This window comes from Rana temporaria, chromosome 1 (assembly GCF_905171775.1).
Source record: "Rana temporaria chromosome 1, aRanTem1.1, whole genome shotgun sequence".
Lineage (NCBI taxonomy): Eukaryota > Metazoa > Chordata > Amphibia > Anura > Ranidae > Rana > Rana temporaria.
The window spans coordinates 406,384,698-406,401,195 of record NC_053489.1 but is presented as its reverse complement, the minus strand read 5'-3'; the positions used below and the strand labels follow the sequence as shown (position 1 = coordinate 406,401,195).

The window sequence follows — 16,498 nt, the reverse complement described above, 5'->3', positions numbered from 1 at the left end:
AAGCCATCAAGGAATTAATCCTACTGGTTCTAAGCAAAAAGGAACCGACTATTCGCCTATGTATGAGATTACTAGGCAAGATGGTGGCCACATTCGAGGCGGTACCATACGCCCAGAGTCACACTCCCATCCTGCAGGCAGCCATCCTGTCAGCATGGAGCAGAAGGCCACAGGCCTTGGATATCCCGTTGCCGCCCTCATCAAGAGTCCGACAAAGTCTGTGTTGGTGGTTAGACCCTCAGAATCTACTGAAAGGGAGATCTTTCAGCCCAGTGGCTTGGAAGATAGTGACCACAGACGCCAGCCTGACAGGCTGGGGAGCAATTTTGGATGGTTGCACTCGCCAGGGTACTTGGGCAAAGCTAGAGAAGCAATTACCCATCAACATCTTGGAGCTCAGAGCTGCTCGACTAGCCCTCAGGGCTTGGACGTCAAAATTGCAGGGGTTCCCGGTGAGAATTCAATCGGACAATGCCACGGCCGTGGCATACATAAATCACCAAGGGGGAACCAGGAGTCAAGCCGCTCAGAGAGAGGTGAGCTTGATTCTCCTATGGGCAGAGGCTCATGTGCCCTGCATATCGGCAATATTCATTCCCGGAGTGGACAACTTTCAGGCGGACTTCTTAAGCCGCCAGACTCTATGGCCGGGGGAATGGTCTCTGCATCCACAGATCTTTCAAGCACTCTGCCAAAGATGGGGAGTGCCGGACGTGGATATCATGGCATCGAGACTCAACAAGAAGCTAGACAAGTTCATGTCCCGCTCAAGGGATCCGATGGCCTGCGGAACCGATGCGCTGGTTTGCCCTTGGCATCAGTTCAAACTTCTTTATGCGTTTCCCCCGCTCCAGTTACTACCCCGCCTGCTGCGCAGGATCAGGGTGGAGCACATACCAGTTATCCTGGTAGCTCCAGCATGGCCCAGAAGGGCATGGTACTCACTAATCTTAAAGATGGTAGTGGGAGACCCTTGGACTCTTCCTCTACGGCCAGACCTGCTATCGCAAGGTCCGATCCTCCACCCTGCCTTACGGCATCTAAATTTGACGGCCTGGAGGCTGAATCCCTGATTCTCAGGGGTAGAGGTCTGTCTCAGAAAGTAATCTCTACCCTAATCAGAGCCAGGAAACCGGTCTCTAGGGTGATTTATCACAGGGTCTGGAAGGCCTATGTAGGCTGGTGTGAGTCCAAGCTATGGCTTCCTCGCAAATTCACCATTGATAGAGTTTTAAGTTTTCTCCAGCTAGGAGTGGATAAAGGATTGGCATTAAGCACAATCAAGGGACAGATTTCTGCTCTGTCAGTGTGGTTTCAGCGGCCGCTGGCCACCCACTCGCTGGTTAAGACCTTCCTTCAAGGGGTCTTGCGTATTAAACCTCCAGTTAAATCCCCGCTTTGCCCGTGGGATTTAAATCTTGTTCTGTCAAGTTTACAGAAACAACCGTTTGAGCCGTTGGCTGAAATTCCTTTGGTTTTACTGACAAGGAAGTTAGTATTTTTGGTCGCCATAGTTTCCGCAAGAAGAGTATCGGAACTGGCGGCCTTATCCTGTAAGGAACCATATCTTATTTTTCATAAGGACAGGGTCGTTCTCCGCCCTCATCCTTCCTTCCTACCGAAGGTTATATCCAGTTTTCATTTGAACCAGGATCTGGTATTACCATCCTTCTTCCCTAAACCTACTTCCAGAAAGGAAGGGTTGCTGCATACCTTGGATATTGTCAGGGCCATGAAGGCCTATCTTAAAGCTACAAAGAAGATCCGGAAAACAGATGTGCTGTTCATTTTACCGGATGGGCCCAAGAAGGGGCAGGCAGCTGCAAAGTCCACCATTTCTAGGAGGATTAAGCAATTAATCACTCAGGCCTACGGCTTGAAGGGGTTGCCTCCTCCAGTATCATTAAAGGCTCATTCTACTAGGGCCATGGGCGCCTCCTGGGCAGCACACCACCAGATCTCTATGGCTCAAGTTTGCAAGGCGGCAACCTGGTCTTCTGTCCACACGTTTACAAAATTCTACCAGTTGGACGTAAGAAGGAATTCTGATACAGCCTTTGGGCAGGCAGTGCTGCAGGCTGCAGTTTGAGACCCTCGGATTCCGGGGGCTCCTCTTTTTTTGAGTTAAATTTAAAATTTAAGATTATTTTTCTCAACTAAGTTGGATTTATTATGATTTGAGTATTTCTCTAAATTAAATCCTTTTGTCTTGGAGATGTTCTCCCTCCCCTCATTGTAAACATTGCTTTGGGACATCCCATATAGTAATGAATGCCGCTCTGTGTCCCGTGATGTAACGATAAAGAAAAAGAGATTTTTAATACAGCTTACCTGTAAAATCTTTTTCTTGGAGTACATCACGGGACACAGAGCTCCCACCCCTCTTTTGGGGACCATTTTGGGAGGCATACTGCTTGCTACAAAACTGAGGTACTCCTCCTATGGGAGGGGGTTATATAGGGAGGGGCATTTCCTGTTTGAGATTGCCAGTGTCAACACCTGAAGGTACTCCATATAACCCATATAGTAATGAATGCCGCTCTGTGTCCCGTGATGTACTCCAAGAAAAAGATTTTACAGGTAAGCTGTATTAAAAATCTATTTTTTTCACTGCACCTCTCTTCCATACTCAAGTATAAGCCAAGTTTTTCAGCCCATTTTTTTTTCTTCCTCTACAAGTGTGCAAAGTTTGTTGTCCGGGGGACCTACGGCCGGTGCCCGACTTTTCAAAGCCGGGCACCCCTTCCATAGACTCCCATGTTAAACGTCAGTCTAGGCATGGGCACAGTGAGGCATGCAGATGGACACCCTAGGCTTATACTCGCGTCAATAAGGTTTCAGTTTTTTGTGGTAAAATTAGGTGCCTCGGCATATATTCGGGTCGGCTTATACTCGAGTATATATGGTATGTATCTTTATGATTATAGATGAGTTTGTGTTGTATACTGTAACTATTTCCTTAAAGTGGTTGTAAACCCTATGAAAAAAAAAAAAAAACCTGCAAGACAAAGGCATAATGAACTAGTATGCATAGCATGCTAGCTCATTATAAATTGCTTGCCTCACATCGAAGCCCCCGCAGCGGTTCTCGTACCCCCTCCGGCCGGCGACATCTCTCCCGGGGGTTGCTTCCGGTATCGTGGCTCTGTCGCTGTGATTGACCGGAGCCGCAAAGACGTCCCTCTCGTGCATGCGCGCGGCAGCTGCCAGTAACGTCACACTGACTGAAGCAGTTTGCTCTAGTGCGCATGTGCCGATGACCGGGGATATCTCCTAAGCCGTGCAGGTTTAGGAGATATCCTGGGTAGCTACAGGTAAGCCTTATTATATTCTTACCTGTAGCATAAAGTGGTTGTAAAGGGTTTACAACTACTTTAATACTTGCTGTAAGTGTATTAAATGGACACTTTGCTCTATTTTCCATTTTTTATTTTGTATCTGGAAATTTTTATGTACAATAAAGTTACCCTTTAAGAAAAAAATATTGCAACTATCTCCTAAATTGTGCACGTTTAGGAGATATTCATTTTTACCTACAGGAAAGCTTTATTATAAACTTACCTGTATATAAAAATTAGGAATGCACCAATACTGGTATCGGTACTCGCTCAAATGCTGGGGATACTTCAAATGATACTTTGCGGTGAGCTTTGTGTCAATACAAAATGAATGGGTGCAAATCACACTGTAAAAAATCGCGTGTGATTCCTGTCTGGATCCCATGCGATTTCCCTCACTGTGTGTGTGTGTGTGTGTGTGTGTGTGTGTGTATTAAAAGGGATTAGTGCCATCTAGTGGGCAGTAAAAAAATGTTCCCTCCATAGCTAGTGAAGAAAAGACGGGAACGGCCTGCCCGGGACAGGAAAATGTAAGTGCTGATGACCGGTCAGGGACGGACACCGAGCTGTCACAAGCCTGAGCGAGGAGAGCACTGTCTGGCAGTCAGAACCGCTGTCATCAATGAGGTAAGTCAATGGTCAGATCTGTGCACAAACACGTACACTGCTCTACCCCAGTGTTGCCAACCTACCAGATTGAAATTTACCGTCACGACACCCGAAATTTACTGGCGCAGCCACGTTTTTACTGGCATTTAACAAAAGTTACAAAATTTAAATTTTTAGGTGCACATTTCAGTATTTAGGCTACAAACAAGTACTCTAGGCAAATAGCAATGTGATTTAAGGTAAAAAAACATATTTCTATTATTTTTGATATAATAATGGCAAATTATTTTGTCACATCACCCCCTGCCTCCATCGTCCCCTTCTGTGGTGCCACCATCACCCCCCTGCCTCCATCGGATCCCCCTCTGTCACCATCACCTGATGTCACTGTTGGCTGGGCTGTCTGTCACTCTGTCCGTCTCCGACTCCCCTGTGAACTTTGTATTGCCTGGATGCAGCAGGCTCCTCAATTCTGCTGCCGCGTGCTGCTTAGCCTCCGAGTCCTGACTCCTGCTCCAGTGCTGTGCTCCTCCGACCTAGCTGGTTACAGATTTAAAATTCTGGCCCGCGTGCGCCTGGCGGGATGTCCGAATACATCACTCGCCAGCACAGCGCGACACAGGCTCTGTGAAATCCGCCCCCCACCAGCCGAATACAGCACATGCTCGGAAAGCTCCAGAGCTGTGTATGTGCAGTTCCAAGCCGAACCGATCTCGGCTATTTTTACTGGCACATTCCCGCAACTACGGACATTTACGGATGAGGGGTGCCAGTTTTTACGGACTGTCCGTAAAAATACGGACGGTTGGCAACACTGCTTTACCCTCCCAAAAAACACCTGCTGAAAAATCGTCACACAAGTTACCCAACACCTCCTGAGAGGCGGCAGATTTTACTGTGTTAGTGTTAGCAGGATATGTAGGGGGGGGGGGGGGGGGGTCTTCGGTCATTAATTACCTGGTGGTGGGAGGTCATCTGTCATTAACTTGGGGAAGGAGGGGAAAGGGCCATCTATCATTACCTGGGGGCTGGGGGGGGGGGGGGGTCGTCCGTCATTTCATTACCTGGTGGGGGAGAGTTCATCTGTCTTTACCTGGTTGAGGAAAGGGGGGGGGTCATCTGTCATTACCAGAAGGAGGCGGAAGGGGGTTGTTTTTATCACCTTTCCCCAACATCCTGCACCTCCACATCACTTCAGCTTGGACATGAGAGAGGTAACTGGGTGCTGTTTAATAATTTATAAAAGAAAGGTATAATATCCCCAGTGGCAACCACTCTCTTACCCTGCCCAGCAACAGTACAGTACCCTCCTCCTGCCTTGCTCAACCCTGCATGTGCACACAAGGGGGTTGGCAGACAGGCCACTCTGAGTTGCTGGGTGAAAACAGCGGGCTTGTAAGTGAATCTATATGTCGGAGGGCCTGTCTAGCCCAGGCCAGGCCCATTGAGTTTCCTCTTTTACAGAGTGTGGCCTGTCTACTCCCACCGTGTGTGCACATGCAGCCAGACGCAGGAGAGAGAGATGAGACGGCAATAATTATTTGGCAAGTGTGGGAGTATTTTGGCACACAGTGGAAGCAGTGAGGGGGCCCCAGGTCAAATTTTGCATCAAGGCCCACAAGCTTCAACTACACCTCTGCTTTGAGTTCTAACATTGTTTAAACTGACTAGATGGCGCTTCAATTCCTTTCTAGACACACACACAGGAGCGGTGGGGAAATCGCATGCGATTTGGACAGGAATCGCACTGAATTTCTGTTCAAATGTGATTCTTTGCAGTGCAATTTGCACCAACTTTTTTGTATTGACGCAAATCACATCGCAAAGTAGCAGTACTCGGGAATGGTGAGTACTTGACCTAAAGTATCGCTACTGGTTGCTAAAAAAAAAAAAAATGTGGTATCGGTGCAACCCTAGTAAAAATCACAGCCTTTATTCTGTCCCCACTTCCGGGAGTCTGAACCGCAGGGAATTACGTCAGCGGCTCGGCCCCCTCCTTACCCCACCGCCGGGCCAGTAGGAGAGCGCAGCGGTGCCTCGCACATGCGCAGTAGGGACCCGGCGTGAAGCGTTTCTAAGATGCCAAAAGTACTAAAGCAAATTTTCGTCATCTGTTGCTGTGTGACTCTGAAACCCACTGGATCCTTGGCCCAGGCTGGGCATGGAGCCTCAACGACTACCCAAGTCTGGATCATGTCCTATTTCTGTCTTGGTTGCTAAACGCCAAAACCTCTGTGACCAATAGAGGAATGGAGAAGAGTTGCATCCTATTTTGAGTTTTAAATGTCTGTGTCCCTGTTGGGAAGGGTTTCACTGAGATGTTAAAGAGGAACTGCAGTCTGCTCACATAATTTGTAATAAAAACATCTTTGCCATTCTGGAACTGCCCTCCAACCACTATTTTTTATAGATACTGTGATTCTGTACTTGCCAAATTCTGCTGCAGAAATCTCCCTCCACTGAGTCTGGTTGCAAACATTTTAACTGTGGGCATCTTAAGCTGCTGCCTGTTCACTTCCTAGGTTTACACGGAAACACCTCCAGCTCTCATTGGCCCTCCTATGACTCGCCCTCCTCACTTCCTGGCAAACACTCATGAGAGTGAGAGAGCTGTGCATGATGTCATAAGCCTAGGCTTTATACCAGGCAAACAAAGTGCGCTGTGTAAGGTATTAACTTGCAGAAAAAAAAAATGTTTTACTATCCAAAGTTAAAACTACAAGGGCAGAAGATTTAATAGATGGAAAGTTGAAAAAATTACTGCAGTTCCGCTTTAAGGGTCAGTTTACACCAGACACAGTTTCGTGTGCATTTTTTCTGCACTAAAAATGCATGCACAGTGTTTTCCAATGGCTCTAGTTGGCTTTAGTTCACACCATGCAGTCAGTTTCCGGTACAGAAACTGACCGAAAACTGACTGCATGGTGTGAACTAAAGCCAACTAGAGCCATTGGAATACATGGAAAACACTATGCATGCATTTTGTGCAGGAAAAAAAGCACACAAAACTGGCCCTAATGCCGCGTACACACGATCATTTTTCGGCATGAAAAAAAAACATAGTTTTTCCAACTTCATCATTAAAACGACGTTGCCCACACACCATTGTTTTTAAAAAATGCTCTAGCAAAGCACGGTGATGTACAACACGTACGACAGCACTATAAAGGGGAAGTTCCATTCGCCTTTGGGCTGCTTTAGCTGATTCCGTGTTAGTAAAAGACGATTCACGCTTTTCTGTCTGTTACAGCGTGATGAATGTGCTTACTCCATTATGAATGGTAGTTTTACCAAAACGAGCGCTCCCGTCTCATAACTTGCTTCTGAGCATGCGCGGATTTTTAACGTTGTTTTAGCCCACACACGATCATTTTTTACAACCTGAAAAACTACATAGTTTAAAACGATGTTAAAAAATGTAGCATGTTCGGGAATTTTTTTTTTCGTTCTTCAGAACCTGAAAAATGATGTGAAGCCCACACACGATCATTTAAAATTACATTTTTTAAAAACAACGTTTTTTCATGCTGAAAAATGATCGTGTGTACGCGGCATAAATGCTATCCATGTCCACACAGAATATGCTTTTCTTCTCCTTTTTTTTTTTTTTTTTTTTCTCTCAACCCTCTGTCATAATACTTACTCCTGAATGTCAGTGGTGATGCACAGAGCTCTGTGTCATAGTGATGCGATTCCCATGTGCAAGCTCTTGAGTGACCTCCATCTTGGCCTGGCCGAACAGCGCAAACAAGAAGAGAATACCAGGAGAGAAAAGAAGTGCCCCTGCGCTGAGAGTCTTACACTGTCATGTATGCGCGGCAAATTATGGAGGGGCGTGAAGTGCTGGATGCACCTATCTCGTTTGAGGAAATTGCTGCAGCCATTTCACAAATGCCTGCACATAAGTCTCAGGGCTTAGACGATTTTTTTGTGCCCCTTTCTTTTGCGAACCTATAACAAAGCTATAGATGTTGGGATCCTCCCCCCAACGATCCGAGATGCTTTGATTGTGTACTTCTATTAAAACCCCTTAAGGACCCACTTAAATGCGAATCTTAGGCCGCTTACACATGACCGGTTTTCTCGGCAGAATCCAGCAAGAAACTCGATGGGAGACGTATTCCGTCGAGAAAACCGGTCGTGTGTACACTTTTCGCCGAGGAACCCGTCGGGAAACTCATCAAGCCAAAAAGAGCATGTTCTCTATTTCCTCGACGGGCAATGGGAAAATTTGGCTCGACGAGTTTTGACAGCCGAACAAGGAACTCGCCGGGGAAAACGATGTGTTTCGCCCGTCGAGTTTCTCGGTCGTGTGTACGCGGCCTTACAGTCCAATTTCTCTTATTAATGTGGACGTTAAGATTCTGGCCAAAATATTGGAAAACCGTTTGATCACTGTAGTCACGTCCTTGGTCAATAGTGACCAAGGGGGCTTTATCCCCAGCAGGTCCACCAGAATGAATATCCGCAGGCTGTTTCACAACCTGCAATATCTGCATGACTGTCCTCCCACTCGTGCTATTGTGTCTTTGGACACTTGCAAGGCATTGGCATGGCCATATCTGTTTCAGGTGTTACAGATGTATGGCTTTGGCCCCCGTGCTGTAGCATGAATAAAACTCCTTTACACCTCCCCTGTAGAGCTGCACGATTAATCGCGGAGAGAAACGCGATCTCGATTCTCCCCGCCTGCGATCTCCCCGTGGGATGACTCGCGATTCTTCTGTTTCACGGCCGGTTCCACGTAACCAGCGTGGAACGCAAATGGCGCCGATATCGGAACCGACGTCGGCAGCCTGCGCCGCTGGATGGATGCCTGGGCTTCTCTTGCAGATCTGTACAACTGTAGTGTGTATCCATGCGCCACCCAGTGGTTGCCGGCGGTACTGCTTCTGATGTATTAATCTTTCTCACAGTTCTGTACAACTGTGTGTATCCATACGCCACCCAATGATTGCTGGCGGTACTGCTTCTGGTGTATAAAAAAAGAGACCAGTGATATGTCTATAATGTTAAAGACCATATAACTCCTATGAAAAAAGCAGAATCAAAGTTTGATTCTGCCTTTTTCATAAGTTATATGGTCTTTAACATTATAGACATATCACTGGTCTGTTTTTTATATATTCATATTTTCAGATAAATCCCAGGTTTATTTATTTATTTGGGGGGGGGTTCTGGCATTCAGTTTTTGAGAATCGTGATCTTTAGTCTAAGCAAAAGAATCGCGATTCTCATTTTGACCAGAATCGTGCAGCTCTACTCCCCTGTAGCTCGGGTACGGGTCAATTCCTCTTTCACTGGCCCCTTTCCGATTACTAGGGACACACAACAGGGGTGCCCGTTGTCACCCCTCTTGTTTGCCCTGGCCATGGAGCCGCTTGCGGTTCCGTTTCGCTCCTCCCTCTCGATTTAAAGGACTCACAATTGCTAATATAGAGGAGCGCATTTCACTTTATGCGGATGACACATTGGTGTATTTGGCTGATACTAATGAATCACTTCAGGCCCTGTTGGTGGAGATTAATAACTTTGGAGACTATTATGGCTTCCGGGTGAATTGGGATAAGTCTAGTCTTTTCCTCCTAGATGTGGCTGAGCCTCCCCTGATTCACCCAGATTCCAAGCTTCAAGTGGTTTCCTCCTTTAGGTACCTTGGGGTTCTGGTGCAGACCCCTTTATCTTTATATGTCGCCAATAACTTAGATCCTCTATTGGTCCGCCTTCAGGAGCAGACCAAGCAGTGGATGGATCTGCTTCTGGATCTTATGGGGAGGGCCAACGTCCTCAAAATGATCTACCTTCTGAGATTACTCTATATCCTTGCCAATTCCCCTTACATAATACCTAAATCTATTTTTAAACGCATAGATTTAATATGTACTACTTTCCTGTGGAAGGGTGGCTCCCCCAAGGTAGCACTTGAAACCCTACGGTTGCCAGCGCACTTGGCAGGCCTGGCATTTCCCAACTTCTTTCTATATTATTTGGCATCCCAGTTGGTGCACATCCACGATTGGCTGTACCCCCACGGAGGGAGCCATCACATCTTCTCTGGAAACCCTACATAGTATTATCTACAGAGGCCGGGTCCCCGATCGCCCCAAAACCTCCCTACTTGCCACTTCCCTTTCCTCTTTCCATTATATTGTCCCAAAAGTATCCAGGCACACCTGGCTGAAATCTCCCAACAACCCCCTGTGGTTAAACCCTAATCTGCAGGAACTATACTCGCTTCCTGATCCCAATCGCTGGTACTCCAGACCTCTCTGAAATCCCTCTGGTTAAAACTTATTAATGACACTATTCCCTTGTATAAACTTACTTTTGAACTCCGCAAACGGAACAAAACCTTCCACAAAATTTGGGTTAGATGGTTGGCTAGTCAGCTAACCCTCTCCCAGCACTGATTGTACTACTCATGCTTGACCATTGATGGGCCGTGCCTCATGGATCTCTAATGTCTGGACCTCTGCTTTTGCTGTATCCCGGTATTATACCTGATGCTTTTACCACTGTGCCTACTTTTATATTTTGCACTAACTAACTAAACTAATGTTTATTTTTCTATGTTTGAGTGTATTGCCTAACGTTTATGACCAGGTTGTCTGGTGTTTTTTTTGTATGTTTCTTTCTGTTTGTTGGTTTGTCTTAAACCTAATTAAAATATCCTTAAAAAAAAAAAAAAAATTGTCTTTAAATTGTGTGGTCCACATGTCAGATTGGTTACCAAAAAATGGAATCAACTGTGATAATGTAGATCGGTGTCTCCTAAACTGGAGACCATGGGTTGGATGCAGTTTTCTTGCTTGCCTTTAACTGATCTTTGGGGTACTATTCCTTCCTCTGGTACAAACAATTTCTAACACTGACCCCTGCAATGGGTCACCCATTTCCTTAGTAATGCCATCAATGGGGCACTTGTCCGGGCAAGTCTGATCTTTTGGAGGAGAGCAGGCGAAGTTCCCAGCACAGCTAGAACTGACTGCGTTGTGCTCTCATGCCTTGCATGGTCAGTTTTTAAGAAAGCAGAGGGAGCACCAGGGATTTTACACAAAGGAAGCAATAGAAAGAGAACAGGATACTATCTCATACAAGTACATGGTACAGCAGGCACATATCGAGAATCTGCAGTGTTGGGGTAACATACTTAAGGTTGCTCTGCTGGGGAACCGTAGATTTTTGTAAGATGGAGTACATGCCAGAACAGCAGGTAGACCTTCGAATAGTACCATAGCATTTTTAGGGAACAGTAAACTTTCAGGTGAGCTTACCTGTCCCCTTATACTAGCTGCTTATGTGTTTTTTGCATTGCAAAAGCCCTGCTCTGGGTGCATTCTTCATCTAAAATATATTAACTGTATCAGCTTTTATTTTATTTTTTTAAAGCTTACTTTGGATGTTCTGCAATACCCATACAGCACAGTGTGTGGAGCTGCCTTATCACGCCAAGATGTACCTGAATGTTTAATATGCGATGAAGCACCCCTCCTCAGTCTGTACAGGATCAGCTCTGACGTCTTTTCATTCATAGCAAACTCCATAGAGGTTATTAATGTAAACCTTCATTCAGTGGTGCAGAGCTGCGTGTCTTTGTGTGGGTGTATTGGATAGGAAGGAGGAGAGCCTTGGCTTGCAGTGGTTGGAGTCTCAGAGAAGCCCGTATGCTTGTGGAATCTAAATAGGTTCCCTGAGTAATCACTGATTCATTTTTTCTGCTTTGAGAATTTTAAGCAGGGATAAAAAAAGGCAGCCTTTGCAATACGTTTAAAGCGGTATTATGGTAACCTGTGTTAAGAATGAAATTAGGGTATGAATGTAGTATATAGGGACACCTTATGTAAGCTTGTATGGTATAGATGGTTGATTGGAAAACAAAGGTTTAGAATTTTATTTTTTCATTTTTTTACTGTTTAAAAAAAAAAAAGGTTGCCAAAACGAATGTGGAGATTATGTGATTAGATAATCAGTGTTGTGAGAATAGGAGCTTCCTACAAACTACCACCCAGAATGAAGAAAATGGGGGGGCTTGTTTGTGAATCTGTTCTTTTGCTTCCTAAATAAGAATTGCCTGGGGACATTGTATTCTGACAGCTGCTGTCAGGATGTACTGATCCGTGGCTGCAACCACTCGGCAGCATAAGGGGGGTGGCCACACACTGAATTTGGCCGCTCCAGAAAGATTTCAGTTGGTGTATAGCCAGCTATAGGCCCCTGTAACAGTTTTGAATGGGCCTGTTACCAATTTACATGGAGTGGGCTCCTAGAAATGTAGTTGTGGGCCGCAGCCCCTTTGTAAGCAACAGGGGGCTGACTGCTCCCACAGCTAATCATGGCCACTCCCATGTAATCGCTTATGGGGTGATTACCTGCGATGATTGACCATTGAAGGTAATTGCTCCATGAGCAGTTTACATAGGAGAGGCCAAAGTTAACTGTGGAAGCAGTCTCCCTCCTGTAGCTTTCTTTGGGGCTGCTGCCTGCAGCTGGGTCCTCCACATGTAATAAGTAGTGGCCCCATTTGCAAGTGTGAATGAAGCCTTAGGCCTGGTTCACACTGGTGTGGCATACAGTCCGACTTTGGGAGCATATGTCTCATGATGTGTACAAATCAATGGTTCCCTAATAAGAGCCGTCTTAACTGGTCTGACACAAGTAGGTCCGACTTTAGAAAAGGTTCCTGCACTACTTTGGTCCATTTTCAGCCCAATTAATATCGCTGAAGTCGGATCAAAGTAGACTCCTCGTCCTAACCATCCGACTTGTGACATCCGACATGGTGATTGCAGCAACAGGAAAAGGAATTTGTTACACTGGGACTGTTTTGATTGTTCTAAGGACAATTTCAAAGTCAGAGCAAAATCTTATCCTGTTCAAGTCAGATGGAAGTAGGACCGATTGTCGCACGGGAAAAGTGGGATGACTGCCATGTCGTACCATTGTGAACCCGGGCTTAGGGGCTTTGCGGTTTCCATCTAAAAACCCTACATAAACCATAAACTGCTCTTCAGCTTTGATTTGTTAAGCTAGCCATTCACTGGTAGCTTTTCAAAATGAACGTTCACCCTCGTGATGACTTGATAAAAGGTTTTTGAATGAATGTAATTTCCTGAATGTAAACCACATTCGAAATTTATTCAAGATTTTTTTTTTCCCCCATCCTGCTCCCTTGCCATTTTCTGTGTTCCACAAAAGTACTCGATAGCAAAATCCTGGGGACAGGATGGTCGGCGGCTATACATATGTTTTTGTTTTTTTTCCCCTATGATTCACATTCCTCTACCACAGTGTACAGCCAGAAAGAGAACTCCACTATTCCTAGTTCCGTTTTTTAGCTTCCTGTGTCACATTTTATGTCTACAGCTTGTTCATTAGACAATGAATCCATGCTATGAGGCTGCAGATTCATAATCAAGTGAACAAGCAGATGACACTAGAAGCTATAAAATTAAAGCGGAAAATGGTAGAGTGATTTACTATATTTATATATATTTTTACTCACACACAATCAATCTTTAGACAATGAGAGCTCTAGTCAATGTCATACTGTCGCAATGTGGCTCATAGTACTGTCAGTTGGTGAGTGTAGCTGTGTGGTACTAATTCTGCTAATCAATTTTATATGATGCCAAAATGTTAAACTATTTTAGCATTTGTCAGAAAGTTTTAGTCCATCTCTGGAGAGAGACAAATATGTTATAATTTCTCAAAGACAGTAAAACAGAAAGATGGCATGTTGAATGGAAAGTATGACCAAAGCTTTATTTTTTTTTGCAAAATTTCACTTCTGGGTCACAGTAGGCACTTTCATTTGTTATCCTGTGACCCAGAATCAGCTGACAGCAGGTGCCCCATAGCCACTACAAGCTCTGGAAGGATCCCAACTGTATTGATCCCATCCCTCTCCAGCCTGTTGCTCCAGTGAGTGCTGGAGGAGCAGAGTGGAGAGCAGTGACTGACGGTCACTGATCTCTGCTCTGAGAAAGCCTATAACTGAGCAATCGGGAGTCATGTGATCACTCAGTTCTTTTGTCTTAGAGCCAACAGGACACAGCTGTAGCATTACACCGGTTTATGCAGTATAGCTGTTTTTTTGTTTTTATAAATAACCCAAACTTATCCTTTTTTTATATAACGGAGTCCCAGGGGTCCTGGGTTACAAACACGATGGGGACTGTAGGCTTGTTCTTAAGTTAAATCTGTTTGTAAGTTGGAACAGGTAAAAAAAAATTAAGTGTAGCTCCAGCCAAAAAAAGGATTTTTAAGCTTTTTGGATAGTATAGGGAAGGGTTATCACCCCTGTAAAATTTGTTTTGCTGTCTGTGCCCCCGTTTAGAACATTCCAGAAGTAACCCTGTTTTCTATGTTCCCCAGATGCATAAAGCACATTAAAAGAATCTGTTCTGATTCATAATTATGGTGGGCCGTGCTCTGATTCTTAAACATTGGAAGTCCCCCATGACTCCTACTGTCCGGGAATAGATCACTGAACTACATGATGCACATGGAGAAGATATTGGCCAAAGCCAAGGAAAACTTTACTAAGTTTAGGGACTTGTGGTATTCTTGGATCAAGTTTTTTGATTCTCCTAAATGTTTGCCCTTCCTACATAATTAGACAATTATTGTAGCCTTTTGGGTTTCTCTTTCCCTCATCTTGTATGCTTGTCTCTCTTCACCCCCCATCCCCATTTTATTTGACAATAATTGCACTTATTACCTCATACTGTTAGACCCCTGACACTACTTTTATTTTCTGAGGAATCTGTTGCTTTGTATAGCTCTCACTGAGCTTAGCCTAGTTTTGGGCTTGGCTTCCTTCCTCTTTTCGTTACCCCCAGCAGTATGGCCAAGCAAACAGTGGCCGGAGCCTGCAGCCAGCAGAAGTTCTTATATGGTTCTCGTAAAACACCCGTTTGTGACGTTGGCCACTTTTTACTGATGACAGTCAGAATTTTGTGCATTGTTGACAGTGCTGTATTTCGTTGCTTTCTCCTTGCCTGTGTGCCACACCTTTCAATCAATACTTTTTTTTTTTAAATCATTGCAGGTGGAAAGTTCTAATACACTGATCAAATTGTGGGTGATTTTTCTGCTGACATAATTTTGTTCTGTGGGTGGCCCTGTTGGCACTGTCTAGCTGAACAAAAGTGTGTGTATGTATGTATATATGTGTATGTGTGCGTGTGTGTGTGTGTGTGTGTGTGTGTGTGTGTGTGTGTGTGTATGTATATGTATGTGTATGTATGTATGTATGTGTGTATATGTGTATATATATATATATATATATATATATATATATATATGTGTGTCTGTGTATATCATTTATTTTTTAATTTTGTCAAAAGAGGTGAGTGCCAAATTCCCAGCCGATTTAGTGCCTGCATCCAATTGGACCCTGTTTAGTTCTTCTGACAGCTACAGCCAGAACTAGCCAATAAGCATGGAGCATAAGTGCTGATTGGAGAGCTCTAGCTCTGAATCAGCGGATGGTTTGGTGGACCTTTGTAGTGAGACCACTGCTTTCACACACAGTGCAAGAATCCTTAACAGCATCCTGTCTAGGCACAGGCTTTTCTACTCAAGCTGCAGATGCTTTCTCTAGAAAACAACAAAATCTAAAGACTTTTCACACCCTTGGTTTGGATAAACCTGAAATCGTATTGAGCCGATTTAAACCAAAGGGTTTTAAGTATTTTCCGTGTGTAAATTGGGAAAACCGAAAGGAACTTGCATGTATAGTGTGGAAAAGTGGTCTGTTTCAACTGATTTTTCAAATTTTATCTTGAAAACGAACAGGTATTTGTTACATAGGAGACATGGCCAATTATACGTACTGTGCACCTTTTAGCTCCCTTCTTTACTGCATTACTTTGAGTACATTGAGCACTACTCGGTGCAGTGCTCTAAAAGAACTACTGTAATGGTGTTCCCAATACAGATCTGCTCAATATGGAGCTAGCACAATGACAGTTGGAGGGAGAACAGTTGTTGCATGTATTAGGGCGAATGACAGTAGTGGCAGAACAGTTACTAGTAAGGCTCCATTCACACCATGGCTTTCCGGATCACGGGACACATTTGCAATCCCCATTACTTTCAACAGCACCCAAACTGCAGCGCATCATGTTTACCCATGATCCTGAACGCCATGGTGTGAACGGAGCCTTAAGACACAATATACCTTTTAAAATGAATATTGGCTTCACAATACCTTTTTAGTTAGCCTTCAGTTATGCTTTGTTGCCACGCTCAGTGAGTAATGTCAACCCCCGATGTAGGCGGTGTTCATAGCTGCATGTTCTAGGTGTGTCGTGGGTGCACTGTGTTGAAAAGAGGACTGTTTTCTTCATCTATGATCTGATTTCCCACACAACCTCTTGCATAAAGTTCAGTGGCAATGCTCCCAAAAATCCACAACATGCCTGGAACCCATCAGAATTATGAACCGGTCCTTAGATGTTAGAAATGTAATAGTATGATGTTCAGAAATAATCTGGCAGGATTATTTTTCCTGTTCTGTATTTACTGCAGAGTATGTTATTGAGAAT

General features: G+C 44.7%; 1 protein-coding gene across 1 annotated transcript in view; it reads left to right on the top strand.

Annotated features, from left to right (window-relative positions):
- The window catches only part of STK11 (serine/threonine kinase 11), a 75,062-nt gene that overhangs the window by 42,769 nt on the left and 15,795 nt on the right, over positions 1-16,498 (top strand). The gene's annotated exons all lie outside the window — the stretch shown is intronic.